This window comes from Amblyomma mixtum, chromosome 1 (genome assembly GCF_055824585.1).
Source record: "Amblyomma mixtum isolate Tamu chromosome 1, ASM5582458v1, whole genome shotgun sequence".
NCBI classification, from domain to species: Eukaryota; Metazoa; Arthropoda; class Arachnida; order Ixodida; family Ixodidae; genus Amblyomma; species Amblyomma mixtum.
The window spans coordinates 99,109,358-99,137,281 of NC_143012.1; the positions used below are offsets into that span (position 1 = coordinate 99,109,358).

General features: G+C 46.4%; 1 long non-coding RNA gene across 3 annotated transcripts; it reads right to left on the bottom strand.

Annotated features, from left to right (window-relative positions):
* Window positions 1-2,322: 2,322 nt before the first annotated feature.
* On the bottom strand, window positions 2,323-14,710 carry LOC149367317 (uncharacterized). Of its 3 annotated transcripts, none has more exons than XR_016284704.1 (4): window positions 14,029-14,710; window positions 12,670-12,920; window positions 11,840-11,913; window positions 2,323-2,470 (listed from the first exon to the last, which is right to left on the bottom strand). It is a non-coding gene; the product is annotated as an uncharacterized LOC149367317 (long non-coding RNA). The 3 variants fall into 3 exon arrangements; XR_016284703.1 differs by having other exon boundaries at window positions 12,847-12,920; window positions 14,029-14,704; XR_016284705.1 differs by lacking the exon at window positions 12,670-12,920 and having other exon boundaries at window positions 14,029-14,694.
* Window positions 14,711-27,924: the final 13,214 nt, after the last annotated feature.

The window sequence follows — 27,924 nt, forward strand, 5'->3', positions numbered from 1 at the left end:
GCTACCACTGCTCGCTCGCAATGCGGTGCTGGACGCTTGGTGTCACTGCTTATGAACCGGTCTCGACTAGCTAAAATCGAGTTGATGTATATACGCGTCGGTCGAGTTGGATTGACTTCAATCAGCCCGACCCCCGACTCGACCTGGCGTTACTGGTTCATGTAAACAGAGCTAAGCAAGCACTCGCTTATGCAATGCCAAAGTTTCCGTTCAGTCACCATGCATAGCTACAGGACGCTCTCGGTGCTTTTGCAAACCACACTTCTCGTCCTTTTAAGTTTCATCCAATTTTGATTTGCGTGGTGCCTTGTTGGTGCTGAGAAGCGGAAGATGGGTGTTCGGCGCTGGGAAACCTCGTACGAGACTAGGCAAAGTAAGCTACAGGCTGTCACTACAACCGAGGACATGCTTCTGTAGCTATGTAAGGAAGGCTACGCGGGAATGGGAAGAAAACCAGTTATAAGGCCTTGTGCTAGGAGCTCCTTTCTTTCCTTTTATTTAGAGACTGACTACATAGGTGTTAAACACAATGGAACCTTTTCCGGGTAATGTCCTGGGGATGCACCAAGCCTCTCTTCCGCCATTTTAACTGACCACACCTGTCTGCTCGGGCGAAACCAGTAACCCCACCCTAACATTGTAAAAGAATTTTCGCAGAAAAGACTCAAGGAAGCTTAGGCAACCCAAACCGGAAACGCTACATTGGTGGAATTACTGGGAAATGGTCCATTGTATGACCCCCCACATCCTTCTGTGCTCAATGGCTTGAGATGGGTTAACTTTTTTGTGCTTCGGTCCCCAGAACCTTGGCCGCATACCTACAGAAAGTTCTGGGTCTACTTTTTGTACGCGGAAGAACGAATACTTTCGTGTCGCGGTCAAGGGTCGCGGTGTAGTTTACACACCTGGAGGGGCAATAAAACTTCCCTCCTTTTTGGGGTACTCAGGTGCTGCCATCTATCGACAGAAAAAGTTCAAATCTGAGTTGCCTTGTAGCTGGTGAGCCCTCTTAAAGGGTCCCTGAAAGGGGTGTCTGAGGTTGGCAAACAAATACTTGCATTATGTAGAGCGTAGGCCACTGAACGTTCATGCCGCGTACAATACATCAAAGGCGAGTAGATAATTTACAATACATTTTCAAAAACTACCTCTCCCGAGCCTCGCGGCGACCAGCGGCGGTGAACTTCCGCCCGAATCCGTACTCATTACGTCAGTTTGTACTCTTTACGTCACAAGTGCTGGGCTATGATTGGTTCGCGGTGCCAACGTGAAATCACGCATTTAACAAACTAGAAGCTCTAGATACTTCACACTCTTACTCTTTTCGGAAACATTTCGCATTTCAGCAAGCAGAGTTGTCGTTTATATGCATGTTTACGCAGTTATTGTGTGTTTGGTGTCAGAAATTAGTACTGCACTTCCGGTTTACAATGTTTTCGTCTGCTCGTACCGCTTTTGTCACTCCGCCGGCGCCGCCGTCGAACCGAATCAAGAATCGAGGTGCGATTTGGAGTCACCGCACTACTGATTTCTGTCGCGACCTCCGTCGCATACGCAATCAAAATTGACCGGCCGTGCTGTGTCGTTGGTTGCAAAGCCAGGGTTCGGCAAGATGTTGCCCTTCGGCACTGTCTGCCGAAAGATGGAAGTGAGCGAGCCGTCGTCGTCGTCAGGATTCAGCGCTCGATTTCTGAACGGCGTGTCCTTAAAAGCTTGGCCGACGCGCTGCACCGATCGTCGCTTGCGAACTGCCGCCCCACTACAAGCAGGGAGACACGGAGCGGTGAGCATCGCTGCGCCGCCCTACCCAAGCTCCGCTCACAACCGGTGTCGCACTTCGCCGCCGTGCAGCAATGCCTGAGCGCTGCTTGGGATGGTGTACAAATATCACAAGGCAAGATCGCCTTGTTATCAGAAATACTTCTCGAGCAGCGACAAAGCACGCCTGCTTATGTTGCGAGCTTTCGGCAACGGCACCGCTCGCGCGCGCTCAGGGCGACGAGCTCTGCTGCTGCCTGGCTGCCGTGGTCGTCGCTCCCTATTGGAAAAAAAGGCAATGATGTAAATATTGGAAACCAACACTGGAAACCTTGGTGGATTATGGTAATGGAAAATGCGTTGGAATGACTGGGCATGTTGGAATGCTGGGCATGTTGGAATGACTGGGCATGTTGGAATGACTGGGCATGTTGGAATGACTGGGCATGTTGGAATGACTGGGCAGGTTGGAATGACTGGGCATGTTGGAATGACTGGGAGATGTTGGGGCAGGGGCCATGCAGCAATGTTATGTCTGTCGCAATGAGACAGCAAATTTCAAAATAGATGAAGCTCCTACAGCCAGTTTTATTTTGTGTTCATGCTCCTCTTGCTCTTCTTTAGCCACTTGTCAATGCAGCTGGGCCCCATGAAACAGCCTTGTTGATGTACCACCGGTGCATGAGGGCTTGGGAAAACTGGGCGATGCACTCTGCAGAAAAGATTGAAATGAAAGAATTAGGATCCACAAGTTTTTATTCTTGCCAGTATTAGAGTGCTAAAAAAGTAAACTCCGTATTGTGGCCACAGGAATAAAGTGAGCCTAAATCAAGAACCACTGAAGCTATTCGCACTCAAAAAGAAAAATAATTTGAGGTTCTTATTCAATATATCATATGCTCGTCATTAAGTACCATCATCAGCAGCATAACTAGCACCACTGCAAGACAAAGGCCTCTCCTATATCCCTAAACATAAGCCTGACGTGTGCCATAATGAGCAAAATAAAAAAGCCATCGTTTTTTGTCCTCTGAAGGCTTTTAGTGGGGTATTAATAAGAGGGACAATATAAAGGTAACATCAGAAGGGTGACTGCAGTAGCACAGCTGAGATGTCGCAGACGATACACTACGAAAAGAGGCATACAATCCATTGATACATCAGTTGCAAAAAATAAAAACAGCAGCAAAGAAAAGGTATAACAAACCAGTGTCAATGCTCCAAGCGATATCACTTATTTCCATAATTTTGAGGGACCACATGCAATGAAAATGTGGTGAGGTAGAGTCACAAGCGAAGGCCATTCTATTCTCGATTTAATTATTACTAACTCTATGCAGCTGAATGCTTTTTCTGGTGTTTTATCTTGTTGTGTTAGTGACCATCTTCCTGTGTTTGCTTGCATTGAGAACGCTAGTACAATAGGAAGTAAGTCCACATCAATCACATACCAAGCTATTACAGAATCATCATTGAAATCCTTTAGGGATGCGCTCATGAAAGTATATTGGAGTAAGATAGCTGAACTTCATGATGCAAATGTTGCCTATAATACGTTTGTCGATTGCTTTAAACAGATATATCACGACTGCTTTCCTCTTGTAACACGCGTGAAAAGTCGCAGAATCCGCAAGCCATGGGTAACGCCAGAGCTTCGCGGAGAAATACAAATGAAAGACAAGCTGTACAGAAAATTTTTGAGCAGCCGGAAGGTTGAGGACCTTGCGGTATTTAAGAAATATAGGAACAAATTGACTAAAAAACTGCGGTCTACACGAACAGCCTATCACGTGTCACTTCTAGATGTTAAGAATGTTCGAAATGGTGTACTATGGTCGAGATTAAATACACTTCTGCAGCGGGACAGTTCACGCACTGCATTAACAAAATTAAATATTGATGGAAAGGAAGTTTCTGGCGTCGAACTGGCTAATGTATTCAATACTTTTTTAACGAGCTTGGATACCCGTGCTATAACACGTGCTGCCGGATCTGACGCTTGCAAATATGTTCGAATTCAGAATGATGAAACAATTTTTCTGCACCCAGTCACGGTAGACGAAGTAGTGTCGGTGATAACAAATCTTAACAATAGCAGTAGCTGTGACATTGATGATATCCAAATACGGCCAGTCAAGCATGTAGTTGACATAATTGCTCCCATACTTGCTCACATCTTTAACATCTGTTTAGAAACTGCAGTTTTTACGGAAAAAATGCAATTAGCAAAAGTTGTTGTTCTTTACAAAAAAGGAGATCGCAACGCCCTCGCCAACTACAGACCAATCTCTATTTTGCCAGTGTTTTCGAAAGCATTTGAGAAAATGCTGCATCTAAGAATGTCAAATTTCATCCATAAATTTAACTTGCTAACACCATTTCAGTTTGGCTCCTGCAAAAGCAAATCCACTGAACTTGCATTACTCCAACAAAAGGAATATATAATAAAGCAACTTGAAAACAAATCTATTGTCATTGGTGTATTTGTGGACTTCTTAAAGGCTTTTGACCTGGTAAATCATAAAATCTTACTAAATAAATTACACTACTATGGTATCCGAGAAAAAGCGCTCTCATTGTTAAGTTCTTATTTGTCGTTTAGACAGCAAGTGGTGTACATAAATGGTATACAGTCTGAACCGAAGCCGCTCTTCTACGGTGTCCCCCAAGGCAGTACGCTAGGGCCTCTACTCTTCAATATTTACCGAAACGATATTGTCAACATTAGCGATAATACAAAGTTTTCCATCTATGCAGACGATACGAGCATATTTTTTTCGGGTGAAAATGTTCATGAACTTATCAAACAATGTAATGCCACAATGCCTCTTGAGGTCTGGTCTGCAGTTAACCTGATGCAAATAAATGAGAGTAAGACCAAAGCTGTCATATTTAGGCCGAAAATAAAGTTATCCCACTGCACGAGAATATTATATTAAACTCGCGGGCTGTAGAAATTGTTGAGCAGTTTAAATGCCTTGGGGTCATATTTTCTGCCAGTATGTCATGGGATTATCATGTCAATTATATCTTGAAAAAAATAGCTCAAATCACTGGTGTTATAGGCCGTCTAAAATACATACTTCCCACAAAAACTAAGATGCTGGTATACAATTCAATATTCAACTCGCATTTAAACTATTGCCAGTTGGTGTGGGGCACTACAACATTCACTAACCTTGAACGTATTCATTTAATGCAAAAAAGATATCTCCGAAATGCATATAATTTACCGTTCCGACATCCCAGTGCAGCTTTCTTTTGTCATTCCAGAGTTATTAAAGCACATAATCTTTATAAATATCGCCTCAGTGTTACTTTTAAAACAGAAATCAAGAAGAATGTAACAAATCTTAAAAATTTTGCAGAACTAAGGAAAAAAGAATCAGTCTACCCAACAAGACGTGGCGAAGAATGGACAGTGCCAACACCTCGACTAAATCTTGGTAGGGAATGCCTTCAGTACACACTTCCATCTCTTCTAAATAGGTATATCCACATTAACCTCGATTTGTTTTCTTTTTCACGTCATGAACTACATAATTTGTTTTTGCATAACATTGTTTAAGTTTCATTATGTATACATATTGCTGTTTCGTGTATTCTCCGGTGCTTCCTTGATGTGCTTGTTTTTTAAAATTGTATAAACTCTTGTGTTGCCTCCCTGTCAATAATAAGGATTGTAGACTCGTCAAGCTGCCCAAGGGCAGCTTTTTTCTACGATTCCTCCATCTGTAGTGCTAGATGGGAAATAAACTTTGATTTGATTTATTCTTCAATGGGAACAGGAAAAATTTCTTGATTTAGTTGTGATGGCATCCTGGTCTGAAGCGGGGCAGCAACATTTAACATTAAGTTGTGGAAAAGTATTGTAGAGTATATGGAACACACCTAAACGAGCGTTTCCCCTTTTATGCAGTGATGTCTGGTGGTCAAATGAGATGACTGATTACACATATGCTCTACCAAGTGTCGCTGTTGGATTAAAGGGAGTTGGTGGCGTAGCATCAAACAGTTTGGTGCAAAATTGAAAGAGCTAGGGAATACTTCAGTTTGGAATCAATAAAATTTTTATGCATAAACTGTGCAGCATGGCAAGAGCACACAGATCATGACATCTCCTGATAAACCCGAGTGCCCTTGTGGTGCCAGCAGCATGTATCGTGACATGCTCCAAGTATGTGGGGCTGCATCTGGTTAAGGTTTCTCCATACCATTAACCCTAGAGGTGGGAAAGGAGGTCAATACGTTGTGACAAAACAATGCAGACAAGACAAGGACAACGAAGGAATAAATATGATGGCATGAGTGCTGACTATCGCCAATGTGTATTGGAAACCACGTCAAAATATATACACTGTGGCCTAAAAAAAACAACGAACAAAGGGCACCTTGTGTCAACCACATTGCATGAGTGTAAAACAAAACAAAAACTGACAAAGAAGCATTTAAGAGCATGAACTCTTCCTTAGGAAGCGTAAAGAAGGTGTGCTAACACAGTGATTACGGTTTTTTTTTAAATTTCAGTGGCCTCGATTATCTCACGCACAAACTTTTCTGTGTCTGTCAGGCAAAATGCAGAACATGAATTCCGGTTCACAGCGTTTAGGATCTGGCAAACAATTGCAATTGCGACAGTGAATCATCAAAGTTCTCCCGCAAGCTTTGTTCACATCGTCGTGGTGGTCTTTTAAACCTCTCAGTGACACACTTGCCTGTTTTCCCACTGTAAACATAGCCGCATTTCAAGGCGTTCGAACACACTATGTCTTCTGTGCAGTGCACGAAGAGACTCTGATGGATAATCTCGGTTGACTACAGGTACTGAAACTTCATAGGGTTAGAAAAACAATATCGACGCCAACTCGACTGCCTATTTAACCGGTGCGACCAATTGTGGATGTAGAGAAAGGTACGTACAAACTTCCTTTTGGGAGTTACAGTCTCGACGGGGGCACAAAAAGAATGTTTCAACTTCTGCTTAAAGCAATCGGCTAAAGACACTGACAAAGGTTCTAAATATCCAGTAAAGGACAAACGGCATATGAGCTGGGCAAAACTGGATGTCATGGCAATCAAACAGGATTTCATTAAGGAATTTTTGAAGCAAAGGTTAGTGACACCTCTTGACCAGCTTAGACTGAACCGAAGAAAATGGTAAAAGTAGCTTGTTTTCCCTTGGCTCGTAAGCCCAACAAGTGTAACCACCCAAGATTGAGATCCAATAAATGTGATGACATATTATCCTCTATAATTTCAGTGGTGATTCAAAGTGGACTGAGGCTTTGACTGAACTCCTCTCTCACCTTAGACAATGCTTCGTCAGAATTGGAGATCCTGCAATAAGCCACGTAACAGCGGCGCTAATAGTTTTTTTTGCAAAAACAAGCTATTCTGAAATGTAATAAAGGTGGACTGAAGGTATGAGCTTAAAAGTGCGACAAAATTATTCACCAAAACGCCTGAGACGTTTGGAATGCCACTGCTCCATTTAGGTTAATGAATTCTTCAACACATTATTGATCCTGATTGAGGGATGGCGTAATATAAATCCTTGATGTCAACATAGCACCCCATGAAACTGGTGCGAGAGTTATTGTGTAGAAACTGCGTTACTTTCTCTGCAGATCTTACACGAGAGGAGTCATCAATGCTCAGCAACTTAATTTTATGTCGCAAAGAGAAGGCGATTTGTTTCTGACAGGTTCCATTCTCTTAAACTACAACCCTCAAGGAGCAGTCACCTTTATGGGTCTTTGCGGTAAAGAAGATAGCTGGACAATTTTTCTTACTGAAGTTGATGGCATTAGCCTGATGGTTAAACTCTAGATTGTTAATGTTTCTTGGCACTGGACTTTGCTTTTAACAAATCAGATAGTAAGTGGCACTCAAATTCAGAATACACTGCATCTGTGGCCTTGGACTGACAGGCGCCTTTCGATACGACCACAAAACCACCGTTTATCAGCAGTTGAAAGCAAGAGGGCCCACCCTCTTAAATACGACACAGTTCGGCCTGTGGGCAAGTTCCTAAAGAGGGTTCAAACCGTGACACTGCATCAAAACATCCCGAAGCACACCTGTCACACTCAGGTCTGTGCGTGGAAAAGGCAACTCGTCAAACCATGGCAAGCATCTCCACAATAGTTCTCTTCGGAGGAAAGGAAAATTTTGGTCCATAAGCACTTCAAGGACCAGACGAGGCAGCGACTCCAAGCTGAAGGTGTGCACCTTGTTGTCAAACTCTTGTGCCTGAAAACAAGCCAGGGAGTGGCTGGTTGACGGTGTCACGCACCGTTGACCAGGTGAAAGCCATCTGGAATGCCACTTTGCAGCCACTTTGCGCTCACTAGCCCGGAGCAGAGAAGCCAAGGCACGAGTGTCTGAAAACAAGGTGCACAATGTCGACACTGAGTTGCTGCCTCGTCTGCTGCTTGAAGCATATACGGGCCAAAATTTGCCATTGTTCCTTCGAAGAGGACTATTCTGGAGCTGTTTGCCATACTTTGACGTCTTGCCTTCCTGTGCCTGGACCTGAGCGTGACAGGTGTGTTTCAGGGGGCGTTGGTTGATGGGGTGTCGTGGTTTGAACCATGCCAGAAACTTGCCCGCAGGCTGAACTGTAACGGGTTTAAGACGGTGGGCCCTATCGCATTCAACTGCTGATAAAGAAGGTGGTTTTGTGGTCATGTCTAAAGGCGTCTTTCTGTCCAAGGCAACGGAGGCAGTTAATTCTGAGTTCAAGTGTCACACAACAGCTGATTTGTTAATAGCAATGTCCAGAGCCAAGAAACTATGTAATAATCTAAAGTTGAACCATCTGGCTAATGTATCAACTTCAGCAAGAAACTAGCAGAGGTGCCAATGAGAGGTCAAAAGACCACCGTTACGATGTGAACAAAGCTAGCAGGGGGAATCTGATGTTTCATTGTCGCGACTGCGATCGTTTGCCACATCCTTTATGCTGTGAGGCGTAATTTCTTGTGCTGCATTGTGATAGACAGACACAGAAAAGTTTGTGCATGAGATGATCGAGGCCACTGAAATTGTAGAAAAAACGCAATCAATGTGTTAACACACCTTCTTTATCGCTCCCTAAGAAAGAGTTCATCCTCTTAAATGCTTCATATTCAACTTTCGTTTTGTTTTTGACAGATCCAAAGTGAATGTTACAAGGCACCCTTTCTTCATTCTTTTTTTAGGCCACAGTGTATATATTTTGATGTGCTTTCCAATAAACCTTCTTGAAAGTCAGCACTCGCACCGTCGCATTCCTTCCTCATCTTTCTCTTCTTTGCGCTGTTTTGACATAATGAATTACAAACAAGCCCATTCATCCGTCTTGCAAAAGTCAATACAGTCAGAGTAGCTGAGATAGTTGGGGCATCCTTCAGAATAATGCAGTCATAAAGACAAGGTTGGGACATAAAGACAAAGACTGTTATTGAATGGCTAATATTAATGTACTTTAGTAATGTGCTTGGTTTGGTTTATGGGGGTTTAACATCCCAAAGTGACTCAGGATGAGGGACGCCTTATGATTTTGCATATTGATATGCTGGGCTTCATAAGAGAAGAAGTACAATAGTTTTTTAAGGCCAGCCGTAGAACAGGAAGCAATGAATCTACACTAATATCAAAGAATGAAGGCTCAAGCATGAGAGTGTAGCTAAAAGGTTATAATGACAAACATGAAAAGCTTTGGAGAAATTCAAGTCGATGACACTTGCCTAAAATAAAGAATCTAAATTTGGGTGAAAATCTGTTGTGAATTCAAAAAGTTGGATTGCACATTAGTAAAGAGAATGGGAGCCGTGATGAGTGGTATAGAAATATTAGTTTGAATTATGGTGGCAAGTAATATGCGGACTCATTTCGTGCTCTAACAGTTCATGCAAAATGCACATCAATAAAATAGGAGAACAGTTTGGGGATCAGAACGGTTTCCAGCCTTAATTATTGACAGGTCAGCTTCAGGTTGTCAGGGATAGAACCAAGAGGTTTGGATTGGCTAACAATTATTGGTAAAATCTGTCTTCAGATATCCTCAGTAGTTTAAAGTATGTCAGAAGGCTTCTCACACAGCCCTCAGGTACTCGAAAGCTTGTGCTTATCAATGACTTTCGAGACATGATGAGAAGCAATGGTTAATGCAGTGAAATGGGTAACAAATAACTGATTTTTCTCAAGAAAGTGCCCATGGAATATGCTGTCAAACAAATTCCCAAGGATCCTTCAATTAAGCCCAAAATGACAGTTTATGGGTAGCCACTTTGTTATAACCATCACATACAAAAAAAGAGACACCAGAAGCCCTCCTTATTCACTGAAAACAAGGGAGAATTATGAGACATCATTCCGGCACACAAAATCACACGGATGAAGAGAGTAGACTCCATGGACACCATATTTCAACTGAGGTTTATTCCACAACACAGGCTTTTTATGTGCAAAGGGGTACTGTGATCCCTGGGGCTGAAAAGTATTTCCGCCACCAGATAACAATTATTCAGGACGGCAAAAACCAAAACACAAAAAAACATAGGGGTAAAGGTATCTTGCCACTCACATTAAACACATCGGCACGCCTATGCATCACCTACCTGGCTGACCCAACAAACATATTTGCCTCCAGATAATCTATTTCTTTTTCTGGAGCGCTGCAGAAGGGCTGCTAACGTAATTCTCTTTTTCAACAGAGATACAAAAGGCTTAAAAAATTTCCCAGCCCTTTCAAGTGCTAAACTTGCACAAGGCATGTGTTTCTTTCAAAAACGCCTTGCATGCTCGCTTGTGCGAGCAAAGGCGAATGTGCTCAGCTAAATGACCTCTGCCACTTAATGAATCAGCTGTCCTGCAATGTTCAAGCAAGCGTTCATTGATGCAAGCCTCGTCTGTCTAATGTAATGTTTGCCACAGGCAAGGAGGATGCTGTACACCATGTCAACCTCATGTTTAACGAGGGGTTTGGTGTGCTTAGTTTTGTAGGCAGGCTTTTTCGTAACGTCATTTATCAGGTGGCACATGCATCCCAGCTTTCCCAAGCTGAAAATACGACATGTACATCGTGTTTGTCACTGGCCTTCTTGAGGCGGTGTGACACCTGATGGCAATAGGGCACAATGACAGGTCACTGTTGCGAATGTGCGTTGTCTTCCGGCTTGCGCTGCCCAGCACACTTCATCTCTCGAACCTGGCTTTCTACCACTAAGGCTACAATTTCTCCTGTGAAAACTGCCTGCTCCAGTCTCCTTACTTGCGCATTGATGCTGTCACAGAGTCGTGACAGCGTCAATGCCGAAGTAAGGCGACTGGAGCAGGCAGGCAGAAAAAGAAATAGATTATCTCAACGCAAATGTGTGTTGGGTCAGCCAGGTAGGCAATGTTTAGTCACGCCAATGCATTCAACTTGAGTGACAAGCTAACCTTACGCCTATGTTTTTGTTTTTGCAACATTGAATAATTGTTACCTGGTCGAGGAAACACTTTTCAGCCACAGGGGTCACTAGTACCACTTTGCATGTATAAAGCTCATGTTGTGGAATCAACCTCAGTTGAAGTATGGGGTCTATGGAGTCTACTCTCTTCGTTCATGTGTTTTTGTACACTGGAATGATGTCTCATAATTCTACCCAGAACCAATTAGCTCAGCTCTCCATGCTTAGCAAAAACAAGGCAGCAGTAATGAAACCAGTTCTCATGTGTGCACTTTTTCTTTTACATCTGTGACCTGCGATGAGTGGCATAAAAACACATATTTAAGTTAACACACATGCATCATAATGTTAATATTCGTAGTCAAATAGTATCACATAATGCAGCCAAAAACATGCAGACATTTCGCACTTCATGCATAGAATGCAACGGTTAAAAGACGAGCAATATTGAATGTAAAACTTCAAATGGCCTGCAACCGGCCCATTCTGACAGCCAACTAATATTACTCATATAAACATGTAAACATATCAGGTCAGAGCAATCCAAACTGCTCCAAGCAGTAGCATTAAGGAAAAGAGCAATGAAAGTAAGAGAACATTTCATGGCAACCACAAGAACAAAGCACAATGCAGTAACAACTTACAACACAGCTTTTGACTTCATCTGGTGGCCACAAAATCCATGCCATTGACTCGGACTGGAAGACAGATGTGCCACCTACAGATACCAATTTTCCATTATCACTATGACAGGAGTACAAAAACAAGCATGCGAACTCGGTCCAACAGTGAATATCACATGAATGTAAAAAGATCACGAAAAATATACTTGCCCAAGTATACGCAAATATACTTGCCCAAGTATACGCCTCAATACAAAGGAAAACTACCCTGTTTAAAATGCATCAGTTCCCCTAGCACTAGTAAAGGAATCTTGCTATGAGCAAAACAAATCTGCGTTCGAAAGCGTAGATAAACATCGTAATAACTGAGACAATTATTGCGTCACTTGTTTTCCTCAGAAACGAATTTTCAAACAGCAGAGTGATCGAAATGCAAGATCCTATACTCTGGGTAGCCAGAAATGCTATCGGTATCATAAAAAAAAATTTTCACATACTCATTTAAAAATTAGATCCTGACGGCCGGAAATTAACTTTCGTTGGTAACTGCAACCTGAGACAGTGCTTTCTTTATAGTGGGGTTTGAATTCAGATGCGGAAAATGGGCACTGATCGTATTGGAGGGTTCCGGATTAATTTAGACCACCTAGAATTTCTTAACGTGAGCTGACATCGCACAGCACAGGGGCATTCTTTTTTTCATTTCACCTAAATCGAAATGCGGCTACTGCCATCAGGATCGACCCCACGACCTAAGGTTCAACAGTCTAGGGCCAAGCAAAAACCGCGGCGAATAAAAAGTGTTTCAATCCCCCTCAAAGTGCTAACGCTATCTTGAAAGACAATCATACATTTTACGCACAGCCAAAGTGCCGGTCCTTGAAACGTGCGCGGTGGTGTGAACAAGCATGGGCTCTGCAGAGCAATCCAAACTGCTCCAAGCAGTAGCATTAAGGAAAAGAGCAATGAAAGTAAGAGAACATTTCATGGCAACCACAAGAACAAAGCACAATGCAGTAACAACTTACAACACAGCTTTTGACTTCATCTGGTGGCCACAAAATCCATGCCATTGACTCGGACTGGAAGACAGATGTGCCACCTGCAGATACCAATTTTCCATTATCACTATGACAGGAGTACAAAAACAAGCATGCGAACTCGGTCCAACAGTGAATATCACATGAATGTAAAAAGATCACGAAAAATATACTTGCCCAAGTATACGCAAATATACTTGCCCAAGTATACGCCTCAATACAAAGGAAAACTACCCTGTTTAAAATGCATCAGTTCCCCTAGCACTAGTAAAGGAATCTTGCTATGAGCAAAACAAATCTGCGTTCGAAAGCGTAGATAAACATCGTAATAACTGAGACAATTATTGCGTCACTTGTTTTCCTCAGAAACCAATTTTCAAACAGTAGAGTGATCGAAATGCAAGATCCTATACTCTGGGTAGCCAGAAACGCTATCGGTATCATAAAAAAAAAAAATCTTCACATACTCATTTAAAAATTAGATCCTGACGGCCGGAAATTAACTTTCGTTGGTAACTGCAACCTGAGACAGTGCTTTCTTTATAGTGGGGTTTGAATTCAGATGCGGAAAATGGGCACTGATCGTATTGGAGGGTTCCGGATTAATTTAGACCACCTAGAATTTCTTAACGTGAGCTGACATCGCACAGCACAGGGGCATTCTTTTTTTCATTTCACCTAAATCGAAATGCGGCTACTGCCATCAGGATCGACCCCACGACCTAAGGTTCAACAGTCTAGGGCCAAGCAAAAACCGCGGCGAATAAAAAGTGTTTCAATCCCCCTCAAAGTGCTAACGCTATCTTGAAAGACAATCATACATTTTACGCACAGCCAAAGTGCCGGTCCTTGAAACGTGCGCGGTGGTGTGAACAAGCATGGGCAGAAACGCGTAGAACGAGGCATATACGAGGACAAATCTGTGCTCAACAAGAAACAAAACGCGCAAACATGCGCATACCAAAATCATGCAAAGCTAGCGCACGCACGGTCGCATCCCCTTCGCCAAAACAAGTACCGACAGCGACAATTCTTGGCAGAGCAACTCACCGCGGCGACAACAAAAGCGCCTTAAACGCTTTTTATAGCATTGAACACGAATACTGCAGCAGTACGACAGGTCACCGTTCCAGCATTATATGCTTCGGATAATGCACGAGTACTGCTTACCTTTTCAGATGATTGCGTAGTCGTGCAGAACGCTGTTTGCCTTCGTGTCACGGGCACTACACCAACCAGTGAGATTTCAGCACGAGTGCTACGTAGCCGGCACTCTCTACCACGTAGTCACACAGAAGAAAATATTCCGGGCCTTATTTGGAACATTTCCACCGCGACACTGCCCGCGCGTCTTTGTGCCTGGACACCCATCCTGGACTACACAAAGAAGCGCACAGACTGAAAAGTTAGAGAGACCAGAAAAATGACACTTTGCCTCGAATAGGCTACGTCGACAGCACTGCGCGATTGTGCACCCTTGAGCAAGAAGAAACACACGCAAACCACAACACAGTTCACGACGGCTCACAATCCAAGTAGCGAATTGTAGCAAGCGCCGAAGCGCGATGCACGCGACGCAGCACCCGAACCGCCATGAGGGTTATACAGAAAAACAGCTACCGGCAGCCACCTGGCGGTGACAACCAGTTTTTGTTTCGGTTTCGTTGTGAAAAAGCTTGTATCCTACTTTTTATTTTATTTTTGGTATTTTTATTGGGTATTCAGCCGTATCGGCATCCACAGAAATTGCAGCGATTGCGAGCAATTACCACTGGTAGAAACGCGCGAATTAACGACCTGTTGCTTGCGCTGCGGTTGAAAAATGCCTGAGTTCTCACGGCAGTATGGCTTGCTGCTTTGCTCATTCGCGAAATTACATGCCGATTTCTGTTTGTATGGGGAAGTTTTTTTTTATATTGATGGGAGATCAGCAAGGCTAACAAAATACCCAACGTAGCAGTCGTAGAGAGTAGGTTGTCGTAAAAACATGGTGACGCTGTTTGATCGGCAGCACGACGTGAGAGGCGGCAGCGTTGAAACGCGCGTCGAGAGAACAACCTCCACGGTATATGCTTTCTTGAGACTACAGTGAAGGTGTGCATTTTTTATAGTGGAGTTCTCTCATCCAACGTGAAAACCAAATCAATTCTTAGTATGAAATATGCTGTGTAATTTATATCCTCATATTGTATTTATATATATCTGCATTTCTATTTTGAAAAACAGTGTTGTACTGGTAATTGTGTACCGAGGTGCATGTATAAGAGTGCAGCCTTGTCGAAATATTCTGTGTATATATTTGTATTCGTAACCCTTCTACAAAGAAGCTGTGTGGCCAGCTATGTGGTTAACAATTTGTTAATTGAATTAGTATATGTCTTGAAATGCACGCTCAATAAAATTTTCTGAATGAAATTGAGTGTTCAGATTCAGGCATGCAGGGCTCTGCAAACCTGCAATTTATTATTTTGTGAACAATGAAGTTAAACTTTTTCTCAAATATTTTGCTAATGATAATCTAAGCCCAAGTATATAAGTCGTTACTTTTTAAAAAATTTTTCTGAAACTGTCAAGTCAACAAATGCACGTGTAAAAAAAGAGAAATTTGTCTTGCAGTTTTTATTCTAACAGCATAAAGTGCCAAGTGTACAGTCTTTGTCAAAAGTAACCAGGCTGCATGGTTTGCTTCTAGCTTGTATAGAGGAGCCCTTGTGTTATTCCTAAGGATCAAAACGTGTTGGAAGGTAATAAGACCCTCAGCCCTTACCTTTAGCTACCATTCCAGCTTCAGGGAAGCTGTGAGGGATCCGCTGTACGAGCTAGAAGCAAACCATGCAGCCTGGTTACTTTTGACAAAGACTGTACGTTTGATGGATTTGACCCACTGAGATTGTTAGTGCATTGATGAGTTTCATTTTGTCAACCATATAGGCACATCCCAACAAACACAAAACCTCCTCAGAAACTCCAAAAAAGGATGGAATGTCCCAGTCCCAGTACAACGTTTATCAAACGTTTCCAGACCATAGAGGCACGACATAGAAACACAAGCAAAAAGGCAGTGCTCCCACTAAAGGTCTAGAAACGTTTTTTCTGGAGTGTTAAGCAGCAACAAAAGCGAGTTAATGCATTTTCGTCCCAGAAATGTAACTGGGCATAACATTTTGGGACCAATGATTTTCAACAAGAAATAAAAATCGACTGCTCGCGCTTTCTTTTCTCTCTCCTTCGCGCCACAAGCTGCGGGGAGAGAAGGTATTGCTCTTGCACTCGTCGTTTTGAGAGATGAAACGGCAGTTTCATTCGAACAGCCGAAGGAAGCGGTTAACCCCGCATCTCTCTCGGTGCATGCGTTTCTCGCACGTGGGCCGTCGGCTCCATGCTGCAGGCAGGCGGCGGCGGTCTGCATTTTCATCGCGCCGCCGGCAGCGGCGGTCAACATCTTTCCCGTCTTCTAGCGTTTTCCCAGCTTGCGCCCAACTTCAAAATTGTGTGGTGGTCCCTCCAGGCGTCTCCGACTATCGGCACTCCTCGCTGCGCCGCTGTCTAGCAGAAGTGCGGTAATGGCCTACCGTCGCTCGCCCGGCTTCCTCGCTGGACGGACGCCATTTTGCGCGCGCTTATTCGCGCTGCCCCAGACGTTCGAGCACAAGCCCCAGCGCGCGGCAGTTCTTGCTCTCGTCACTGCGCCAACTGGGCTGTCGTGGACTTCGTAGCTACGGATTCACGGAAGTTTTCCCGCGCACCTCGGCGTGCCCACACCATTCCTTTTGGAACTGATGCCGCGGCTGCGCATTGCAAGTCCTTTGCGCAGCTCCACGGCCCTACTGATGCCGCTGTTCGAGGCGGCGTTCGTGGCAGCGGAGTTCGTGGCAATAGGTGACTCCTCGCACGCACCCTGCATTCCTCAGCGCCTCCGACGACTGCAGCACGTTGATGGTGGCAGCGTGGCCGTCTACTACGGTCTGAGGCGGGAAGGACCTTCCGAGACCCACCACTCTCTTTCTGCGAGTGCCCATGCATAGATTAGCCTGCTCTACCAACTTCGCCACCGCGCAGCCATCCTGCCGCAGCGGTATAGTTTGTGCAGTGTTCGCGTGGTTATAGTGACTCTCTCCCACTGGATTAATCGTGCCTTGATCTCGACTCCCACGCTGGACTGTGCCGCATGCGCGGTCTGCCGCACCATGGATGCAGCGCGCCACCGCACGTACCTGAGCACGTTCACCTTCCCGCCTGGCTCCAAGCAGTCTTATCTCCACACTTAGTCACAAGAAAATAAAACTCCCAGGATCGTTACGAGGGTGTAACGCGTAGTTTGAGCGCTCGCTGTGCTGTGAGAAGGCGCAGGACAGAAGCCTGCGTTTAATTTATGGTTTCAGCTGTTGCAGCCAATTGTATTTCATCCCTGGGTTTCCGTAGGCAACGTCGTCAAGGTATGTTGGTTTATTTTAATTATTTATTTAATTTATTTATTTAAGCATACTGCAGGCCCTTTTCGCATTTTTTTTAATTTTCGCCTAGTAGAACTAATATTTTTTTTTCTGTTTTGATAACACGTCGCTGAAGCTTGCTCCGAGTCTATAAGCGTGAGGGGGGTTTCAACTTGAAGAAAATCCGTGACCTGAAACTGCGTGTCTGCAGCGTACGCCCATCTCGTCTTTTCTTTTGTCACCGAAGTTGCTCTTTACATACGTTTGCTTTTGCATGTGCATATCTGCATTTGAAGCCCTTAGAATGCTCGTTTAAGGTGCATCAACTTTCAGCCTGTATTCTGTTTTACTTGCTTCATATTGCAGATTTCTCAGGGCTGGAGAAAAAAGTGGCCATCATATGCATGGCGCCGTAGTGTTATGTACACTGTGTATTAAATGGTGCTTACGTTTGCGTCTGCTGTTTGTATTCATTCAGATTTGCGCCGTTGAACGTAAGTTTTTCGGCACGGACTTTCAATTCGGTCTGTATTGTTTTTCTTTGACTGAAACATGAATGCATTTTGATTGTGGTGGTGTATGGTGCGGTCGCCGGCATGGACGACAGGATGCAATTCGTGCTAAGAGCACACCTAGTAAACTGAAATTACTTCTGTATGGCGCTGCTATTTGCTCTTATATGAGCCAAATCGGGTGACTTTTTGAGTTCATATTTCCTTTGTGTGCAAAATGCTAGGACATTTCACGTAAACGGATAAGTGCAGAACGGCCGAGCCAGCACGCATTCAGACGAGTGGAAAGGTGGATTACACCACCTGTAACGTAAGTATGCACCTGAAATTTGGCACATATGTGCGCTTGAATGCCTGCAGGCTGCACGAAAAATGAGGAATAATTTTATTGAACCAGAGCCGAGAAATCGAGCATTAACCTTTTGGGGCTTTCCATGGGACGCACAACTTTTTGGACATTGCTAGTTGTGGGGACGTTTTTTAGATGTGTTCGGGAAAAATGAGCACCTCCTGGGGAGATTCCAGATGTCCCGATGGGTCATTTTTGGGAGATTTTGAGGAGGTTTTGTGTTTGTTGGGATGCATATGCAGTATCTGCTGCCCAGCATCGGCCATTCAAATACAGCCATGGTTTGTGCCATGCCAAACAAGTAGGTACAGTCGTGGGTAAAAAAGATTAGCACACATGACGGAACACCAGAGCGCCGGAATGACAACGCCTGGCACTGCGGGTGGCGGAGAGGCTGATAACGGGAGTGCCGGGCCGTTCCCATTCTACAGTATTAAGGGGGTCTGCCACGGACAGTAAAATTACTGCGGACTGCCACGGACAGCAAATTAGCGGACTGCCACGGACAGCAAAACTGCTGACTAAAAGCAGCGCTATCATCTATTGTTCCCGCGAGTTCCTTTTGACAAACCATCGCGGACATAAAAAAACAGTAATAAAAAGAAGCCATCTGTGCTCATGATAACCGAGCCAAAATAACTTCCGCAAGCACAGTCACGTAGGGTTGGCACTTCAACGCTCGGGCGGTGCACGCTTGATAAAGCTTACTTCCTGCCGCCCCCCCCCCCCCCCCCCCCCTAGGCTGCAAACATGGAAACGGCCCGTTAGGCAGTTCTGCCTACCGCAGCGCCGCGTGGTGAGATATACGAATTCTGATCGCCAGTGATCTGTGCTAATATTTTTTGCTCGCGACTGTACACATCCATAGGCTCCCACCGTGGTTTCCACATAGTCCAGTGTTGCCTGCCAGGCCCACCGAGATAATCACGATGGATACCACCAAGCCCATCCCGTCCCACCGTGTTCACTGAAGTGTCCAGCGTGGTTTCCATTCAGCCCAATATTGTTTACTGAAAGTGCCAGTGCAGCCACCACAATTTCCACTCAATCCAGGGTGGCCCAAAGTCGCCATTAGTGCATCCAACATCTCTCCCATTCGCTCCAACAGCACCCAGCGTGGAAACCAACACTTCCAATCAGCCCACCGTTTTCTCCAACATGGAAACCAACACTTCCATTCGGCCCACCGTTTTCTCCAACATGACTTTTGCTGGAATTTTCAACAGGGAGGCCTATTGCCTCTTTGGCATCGAAGCTGCAGCGGCCGGCGCTTCGGAAGTCGCCTGACATCGCTTTGCAGTCAACAGCATCATCTCACAATAAAATAATAGTATGGTCACTTTCCGCGACTCCTTCTGCAGCGAAGCGAGCGGGCGCCAGGCGAGCCGGACCCCACGTCGGGCCAGCGGCAGCTGCGAGACGGTTGTGGCAAGAAATTTGCTCGTATCACAGTCGTTACCTTTACCAGCAGCTCAGTATTGGTCAGCGATCCTCAAAAATGACACATTTTTCACATTTCTTATCCCAGGGTTTATTATTTACGTCAAGAACACACTTTAGCTCGTTTTTATGTCGCCGGCAGACGGGATCCAGGCCGGCCGGCCGGCATGCTCGGCGTACAGGTGCAGTCAAAAGTAAATGGAAGGCGCGACAGCGTGGCAAACCATGTCACAGCGCTTTCTAACGCTGGCTCTGGAAAGTGATTAGCTCGGTCGCCAGGAAGCCATGCGCGCTATCAGCAGACCTTTGTCTCGAGCGTACGGCCATCACTTTCGGCGGCTCGAACGGATGCGTGTTGCTTTTCAAATCTGACACCACGGATTTCACGGGCGCTGCCTGCCGCTAAATGCGTCAGCATCACTAAGCAATCAAAACACGCCGATGATAGCAGCGTTCGCTCGCCGCCACAAGGAGCACGGGCCAGATGCTGACTATTTTCAAACGGCGCAAATCGCTATTCAAACTCATCGCAGGCAGCGCCCGTGAAATCCGTGGTGTCACGTTTGAAAAGCAACAAGCATCCGTTCGAGCCGCCGAAAGTGATGGCCGTATGCTCGATACAAGGGTCTGCTGATAGCGCGCGCGGCTTCCTGGCGACCGAGCTAAGCAGTTTCCAGAGCCGGCGTTAGAAAGCGCTGAGACATGGTTTGCCACGCTGTCGCGCCTTCCATTTACTTTTGACTGCACCTGTACATCACGTTCGCACAAGAAAATGCAAAACAGCCATGATACCAGCGAGGATGCTTCCTAGATTCGAGCAACGAAAATATGTCTGTGCAAAAGTGGATCTTTCGGCAACGACACCGCCTGCGGCAACGCCGCGCGACGAACTGCGCGCTGGTCCCAGGCTGCCCTAGTCGTCGCTAGGCCTATCTGGTTTCGCATTGAAACCGCAGCTGACGGCGCTTCGGAAGTTGCCTGCGCTATAATTGAAGGCCTACTATTCACATCGCTTTACTGCGAACTCGTCCCATAATAAAATATATGTTCGATTTCCACGATGCCTTCAGCAACGGAGCTAGCAGACGGTAGGCGAACCGCACCACGTAGCAGCAGCACCAAATCGGCTGTTGGATGAAATTTGCTTGTATCGCAGTCATCACTTTTACCAGCAACTCGGTATTGGCCAACAATCGTCAGAAATTATGCATTTTTGACATGCATCTATCCAAGGGCTTGCTATGGACGAGAACAAACAATACTAGCGCGTTTTTCAGTCGCCGGTGGCAAGGCTGGCAGGCCGGTCCGGCGTGGCTCGGCCCCAAGCGCCCTGAGCAGCGCGCTGTACGGCATCATGACGCTGCCGCTCTCCGCACTCGTATTGGCTCCCGCTTCCCGTCGTTGCGTTTTCCGCGCGCGGCTTGTCGACATCCAGCAGGTTGGACGCAGGCGACGAGCTGCGATCGGTTGTTACGACGTCGTTCACAACGGCGCGCCGCAGCGAATCGCACACACTTTTCGCACATGTGTCCCCGCCTTAAGGTTGAAATCCCATTTCGGCACTCATCCGCAAAAGTCGTTCCTTCAGCTCGGGGTCTATAGTACGAGAGAAGCCGCAGCGACGGTTGCGAGACACAGGTGAACATAGCAGACAGCGGGAAAGCGAGCGAGCAAGCGAGCGAACGAGCGCGTCAACCGGAAGTAAACAAACCGATCTCGTCGATGACGTATTTGTGGGCGGAGCATGGTCCCAGCCTGTAATCTTTATTTTTTTATGGTTCGCTCCGGTGTACGAGTTGAGAGGGAAAAGGCTGGTGGTCATTTTTAATAGCCATTATCTCTGGTTCCGCACAAGGTAGATTAAAAATTTTTGCGGTAGGATGATGGATCGTTCAATGTCTATCAATACTTCGACTTCTCTTTGCCTACATGGACACCGTTTCAGGGACCCTTTAAACCTGGAAAGCCCCCAACCTTCTCTGGTAGCTACTGACCCGTAGAACTCACAAGTTGCCTCGTCAAATCTTTCGAAAATGTACTGAATATTACGTTAATGTTCAGCCTCGAATCACATGAAGTTCTTGACATCCACCAATGTGGATTTAAAAAGGACGTCCAACACCTGACCATCTCGTCTGCCTTGAAAACACAGTATGAGAAGTATTCATGCACAAACAGCACTGTCTTCCCAACAAACACAAAACCTCCTCAAAATCTCCCAAAAATAACCCATCGGGACATCTGGAATCTCCCCAGGAGGTGCTCATTTTTCCCGAACACATCTAAAAAACGTCCCCACAACTAGCAATGCCCAAAAAGTTGTGTGTCCCATGGAAAGCCCCAAAAGGTTAATGCTCGATTTCTCGGCTCTGGTTCAATAAAATTATTCCTCCTTTTTCATGCAGCCTGCAGACATCCAAGCGCACATATTTGCCAAATTTCAGGCGCATACTTACTTTACAGGTGATGTAATTCACCTGTCCACTTGTGTGAATGCGTGCTGGCTCGGCCGTTGCGCACTGTGAAATGTCCTAGCATTTTACACACAGGAAATATGAATTCAAAAAGTCACCCCATCTTGCCCATATAAGAACAAATAGCAGCACCACACAGAAGTCATTTCAGTTTACTAGCCGTACTCTTAGCACGAATTGTCAAGGGCGTCCGCAGAACTTTTTCAAGGGGGGGGGGGGGGGGGGGGGGGGGGGGCACCTGAAGTCCGGGGATGGGGGCGGCGGTAGGTTAGCACCAAAAAGAAACTAGTGCATAAATAATATCCGTAATTCCAGGGGGGGGGGGAGCGCCCCCCCCCCTTGCCCCCCCTTCTGGACGCCCATGCGACTTGTAGCCTATTGTCCATGTATACCGGCGACAACAGCACTATACACCACCACAATCAAAATGCAAGTCAAAGAAAAACAATACAGAAGAACTGAAAGTCCGTGCTGAACAAAACTTCCGGTCAACGGCGCAAATTTGAATGAATACAAACAGCAGAAGCAAACGTAGGCACCTTTTAATACACAATTTGTACATAGCACTATGGCGCCATGTATATAATGATGGCAACTTTTTTCTCTAGATCTGAGAAATCTGCAAAATGAAGAAAGTAAAACAGGACATGGGCTGGAAGTTGATGCACCTTAAACAAGTATTCTAAGAGCTACAAAAGCAGATATGCACACACAAAAGCAAACGTACGTAAAGAGCAACTTGGATGACAAAACAAAAGGCGAGATGAGCGTACGCTGCAGACACGCAGTTTCAGTAGTTTCAGGTCATGGATTTTCTTCAAGTTGAAACCCGCTCTCTCGGAACAAGCTTCAGCGACATGTTATCAAAACAGAAAAAAAAAAGTTCTACCAGTCGAAAATAAAAAAAAGTACGAAAAGGCCCTGCAGTATGTTTAAATAAATAAATAAAATAAACCAACATACCTTGACAACTATGCCTACGGAAACCCGGGGATGAAATAGGAGGTGCAACAGCTGAAACCATGAATTAAACGCAGCCTTCTGTCCTGCGCCTTCTCACAGCACAGCGAACGCTCAAAACAACGACCGGCTTTATTACTCGAAGTAATAAAGCCGGTCGTGGCTCAAACATACGCGTTACACCCTCGTAACGATTCTGGGAGTTTTATTTTCTTGTGACTAAGTGTGGGGATAATACTGCTTGAACCTAGGCGGGAGGGGGGACGTCTTGAGGCAGGTGCGGTGGCGCGCTGCATCCATGGTGCGGCAGACCGCGCATGCGGCACAGTCCGGCGTGGAAGTCGAGATCAAGGCACGATTAATCCGGTGCGGGAGAGTCAATATAGCCACGCGAACACTGCACAAACTACACCGCTGCGACAGCTAGGATGGCTGGGCGGTGGCGAAGTAGGTAGAGCAGGCTAATCCATGGGCACTCGCAGAAAGAGAGTGGTGGGTCTCCGAAGGTCCTTCCCGCCTATGATCGGTAGTAGAGGGCCACGCTTCCACCACCAACGCGCTGCAGTCGTCGGAGGCGCTGAGGAATCCAGGTGCGTATGAGGAGTCGCCTATTGCCACGAACTCCGCCGCCGCCAATGCCGCCTCGAACAGCGGCATCAGTAGGGCCGTGAAGCTGCGCAAAGGTCTTGCGATGCGCCACCGCTGCATCAGTTCCAAAAGGAATGGTATGGGCACGCCGAGATGCGCGGGAAAACTGCCGTGAATCCGTACGTAGCTACGAAGTCCACGACAGCCCAGTTGGCGTAGTGAGAAGAGCAAGAACTGCCGCGCGCTGGGGCTTGTGCTCGAACGGCTAAAGCAGCGCGAATAACAGCGCGCAAAATGGCTTCCGTCCAGCGAGGAAGCCGGGCGAGCGACGAGAGGCCATTACTGCACTTCTGCTAGACAGCGGCGCAGCTAGGAGCGCCGATAGCCGGAGATGCCTGGAGGGGCCACCGCACAATGTTGCAGTTGGACGGCAGAAGGGGAAACGCTAGAAGACGGGAAAGTTGGTGACCGCCGCTTACGGCGGCGCGATGAAAATGGAGACCGCCGTCAGCTGCCTGCAGCATGGAGCCGACGGCCCACGTGCAATAAACGCATGCGCCGAGAGAGATGCGGGGCTAACCGCTTCCTTCGGCTGTTCGAATGAAACTGCCGTTTCATCTCTCAAAACGACGCGCGTGCAAGAGCAAAACCTCCTCTCGCCGCAGCTTGTGGCGCGAGGGAGAGAGAAAAGAACGCAAGCAGTCGATTTTTGTTTCTTGTTGAAAATCATTGGTCCCGTAAACGTTATGCCCAGTTACCTTTCTGGGACCAAAATCCATTAACTCGCTTTTGTTGCTGCTTAAAACTCCAGAAGAAAACGTTTCTAGACCTTTAGTGGGAGCACTGCCTTTTTGCTTGTGTTTCTGTCTTGCCTCTATGGTCTGGAAACGTTTGAGAAACGTTGTACTGGGACTGGGACATTCCATCCTTTCTAGGAGCACATGGGGAGGTCTTGTGCTTGTTGGGATTTGACACTGAAAAGACTTACAACAACACTACCTGGAGGTTTGGGATTCTCCGCGACATAGCAGGCCTAGGTATCCGTGGAAGGATACTGAACTGCTTGGAAGATTTCCCGTCTGACTGTTCATTTAAGGTACTCCTGGGCTCAACACTTTCTAAAAAATTAGTTCAGGAGAACGGCCGGGTACCGCAGGAGTGTACCGCGTATATACTCGTGTAAGGGCCTCACCCCCAATTTGGCCGCCGGCAATTCGAAAAAAAAAAAGTGAGCCAAAAGCTGTTTCATGCGCGCATAATTTTGGCCGCGTAAAAATCGCTACGACCACGAACGCGTCGTCCCGCGCGCCGTACTCGGCGGAACCCCGCGCACATGATCCGTCATCGACGCTATAGCTCGCTAGGCATTCGCACCAGAAAGGATTGACAAAACGTTATGCTGTGCAAAAGCCAGGATGGGGTGCAGGCGTGTTGGGTGTGCCTCACCGTGCAAGAAAACGCGGGTGGTAATCGCGCAGATCGCGCGGGCATACCGATCAGCCATACCATAGTCCTTCAATGCTTTTTACATTGAAAAAACATTGAAGGTCTATATGGCCATACCGATCAAGAAGAAAGCTACACCAAGACATAGACCACAATTTAAAGTAAAGTTTCTTTACGTCGTGGTAGGCCGGATGGAAGCCAGAGCTTCAGATTTGGTCCAAGTATTTTAAACGTGAACTGATTGGAAAACATTTATTCAGTCAAAAATGCAGATGCAGACGGTCCGCGCTAGATGGCCACCAAACCATGCCTGGCGGCGACCTGAGCGGCCCACTCGGTGGCCAAGGCTTGAATGCCCGGATCCGAGCTGACCAGCACGGCCTCCCATCGCTCAACAGAAGGAATTCGTACTACATCCTCCGGTGGAGGTTCTTCTTTACATTGCCATAGCATGTGGTCATACGTGGCTGTTTCGCCACAGAACGGGATATAGTCATCCGGGTACATTTTTGATAATAGATAGGGGGTAAGAAAGGACCTCGTTTGGAGTCTCCTCCAGGTGGTCTCTTGCGCATTATCCAACGTTTTGTCAGGTGGTGGAAATTTGTGTCTTTCCAATTTGTAATGAGTTGTAATATCATGAAAAGATGCCAGCGCTTCTAGGAGTAATCCATGGATATGGACGACTCACCGACTCGGTTGACGAAACCTCGAGCCATGTTGTGGGCCGCCTGGTTTCCCGGATTCCCCGAGTGAGCCGGCACCCATATCACCTCAATTTACTTGTAAGGTTCCCTGGTCAGTTTCAGTATTCGCTGTGCCACATTCGAGATTCTGCCCCCCCCCCCCCCCCCCCCCCCCGCAAAACTACGGACGGCCAATTTGGAATCCGAGAAGATCGTTTCCGCGTCAGTGCTAGCTATGGCTAGCGCCACAACCGCCTCTTCCGCGCTGTTTCCGAAGATTTTGTAACTACCGACCCCGAGGCCCGCAGCCGCCCGCGCGCGTCCACCACCGCCAGTGCGAACGCTCCGCGTGATGTGTATTGTGCCGCGTCTACATAGACAGCTCCTGCGTCCGTATCGTATTTTTTGTGCAGAGCGAGTGCCCTAGCTTTCCGCCTTCCTTCGTGGTGGGAAGGGTGCATATTCTTTGGTAGTGGTTTGATCCTCAGTCCCTTCCTAATGAGTTTGGGTTTGGGTGTTTTCGGGTCCGCAGGTGTAGGTTCCACGCCTATGCCTAGGCGCTCTAGTATGGCTCTGCCTGCCTTGGTGCGCTTAAGTCTTTCTATTTGCATCGTGAGATGGGCCTCCTTGAGCTCCTCCAGAGTGTTATGTATTACTAATCCCAAGAGTCGTTTTGTCGACGTGAAGTTCAGTCCCAAGGCTGTCTTGTACGCTTGCCTAATTACCGCCTCGGCTTTGCCTTTCTCCGCGGCATCTAACTTAAGGTATGGTAGTGCATACACCATCCTGCTCAGAACAAATGCGTGCACTATCCTACAGAGGTCTCTTTCTTTGACTCCCCTTTTGCGGTTGGCGATCCTTCTGATTAATCTAATTGACATATTAACTGATGTTTTCAGCTATTCCAGGGTTTCTTTGTTTTTCCTGTTCGCTTGTAGATACAGCCCCAAGATCCTCATTGACTGCACTTCCTTAATGAGAAGTCCCTCCACGCACACGTTAAGTGGGGGTGGGAGCGCTATTGTCGCCTGGAACCGGGACCTCTGGGTTTGTCTCTGATGACCAGTAGCTCCGATTTTGAGTGTGAGCATGTTGGACCTGCCTGACCTGCCAGCTCCGCGATAGTATCTACCACGCGTTGCAACGTTTCCTCTATATGACCGTCGCTTCCGCTGGTGGTCCAGAGGGTGATGTCATCTGCATAGAATGTGTGTCGCAGCCCGTGTATGGCCTCTAGTCTGGGCGGAGGTTTTATGAGAGACAGATTGAAGAGAAACGGAGATAGTATCGATCCTTGCGGCGTCCCTCTGCCCCCTAGGTTCGAAAGACAATTTTAAATCAAGAAATTGCAAGACTGTTTCTTGGGGGACTTCATGGCTGAAGCTCAGTCCCGACCCATTAAGTCCAAAAACATCAAGAACATTTGACACAAATTAGGGATTCACGGACCTAGCTATAGCACCAGGAAATGGTCCACGTAACGGAAAATGCGTATGCAGCAACCGGCCAAATCACTCTCAATTTTCATATCAACCCGGCTTAGATAAATGTTAGAACGGGTGCTACCTTGGCACCTATGCACACACCTAATTTTTGCATATACCATCAAACTCAACAAGCATGTTACTCAGGTAGTAAGATAACAGTTTTAAAAAGGGTCCGGTTGTGATTCCGCACTCATTCTGGAACACGCATTCATCATAGTAAGAACATTAAACGACAGGTTAAAAACGCGAAAGTTAAAAATTGGATTAATTCAACGGAAAAGAAGCACAGTGTATAACTATATCGATATTGGAAAAGGCAGATCAGGGAAGAATTTTTCTACAATAACTCAAGAGGCAGTGCCCTAGGTCAGGGTGTGTTAGAACGCGCAGCTACAAAAAAATTGCTGAGGCTCAGCTTGGCTAAGCCTGGGGAATGCGAAGCATATTAGTGGCTAGGCTTGGTAATACATGGCTTTCCTTGGTTGAATGCTTGGTCATTTTAATACAACCACTAGAAGCCTTCGTCGTGGGGGAAGACAACGGCATGGCTACAGCGGAACGCCGACTAACCCCGAGACGCGCGTTGGGTGAGCGCCTGGATTGTCACGGAAGCCGCGTCTGCCTGCCCGGTGGAGCGAGCGTTTCACCTACACCGAGTGTGAGCGTTCGAAATGCGCGGGAATGCGCGGGT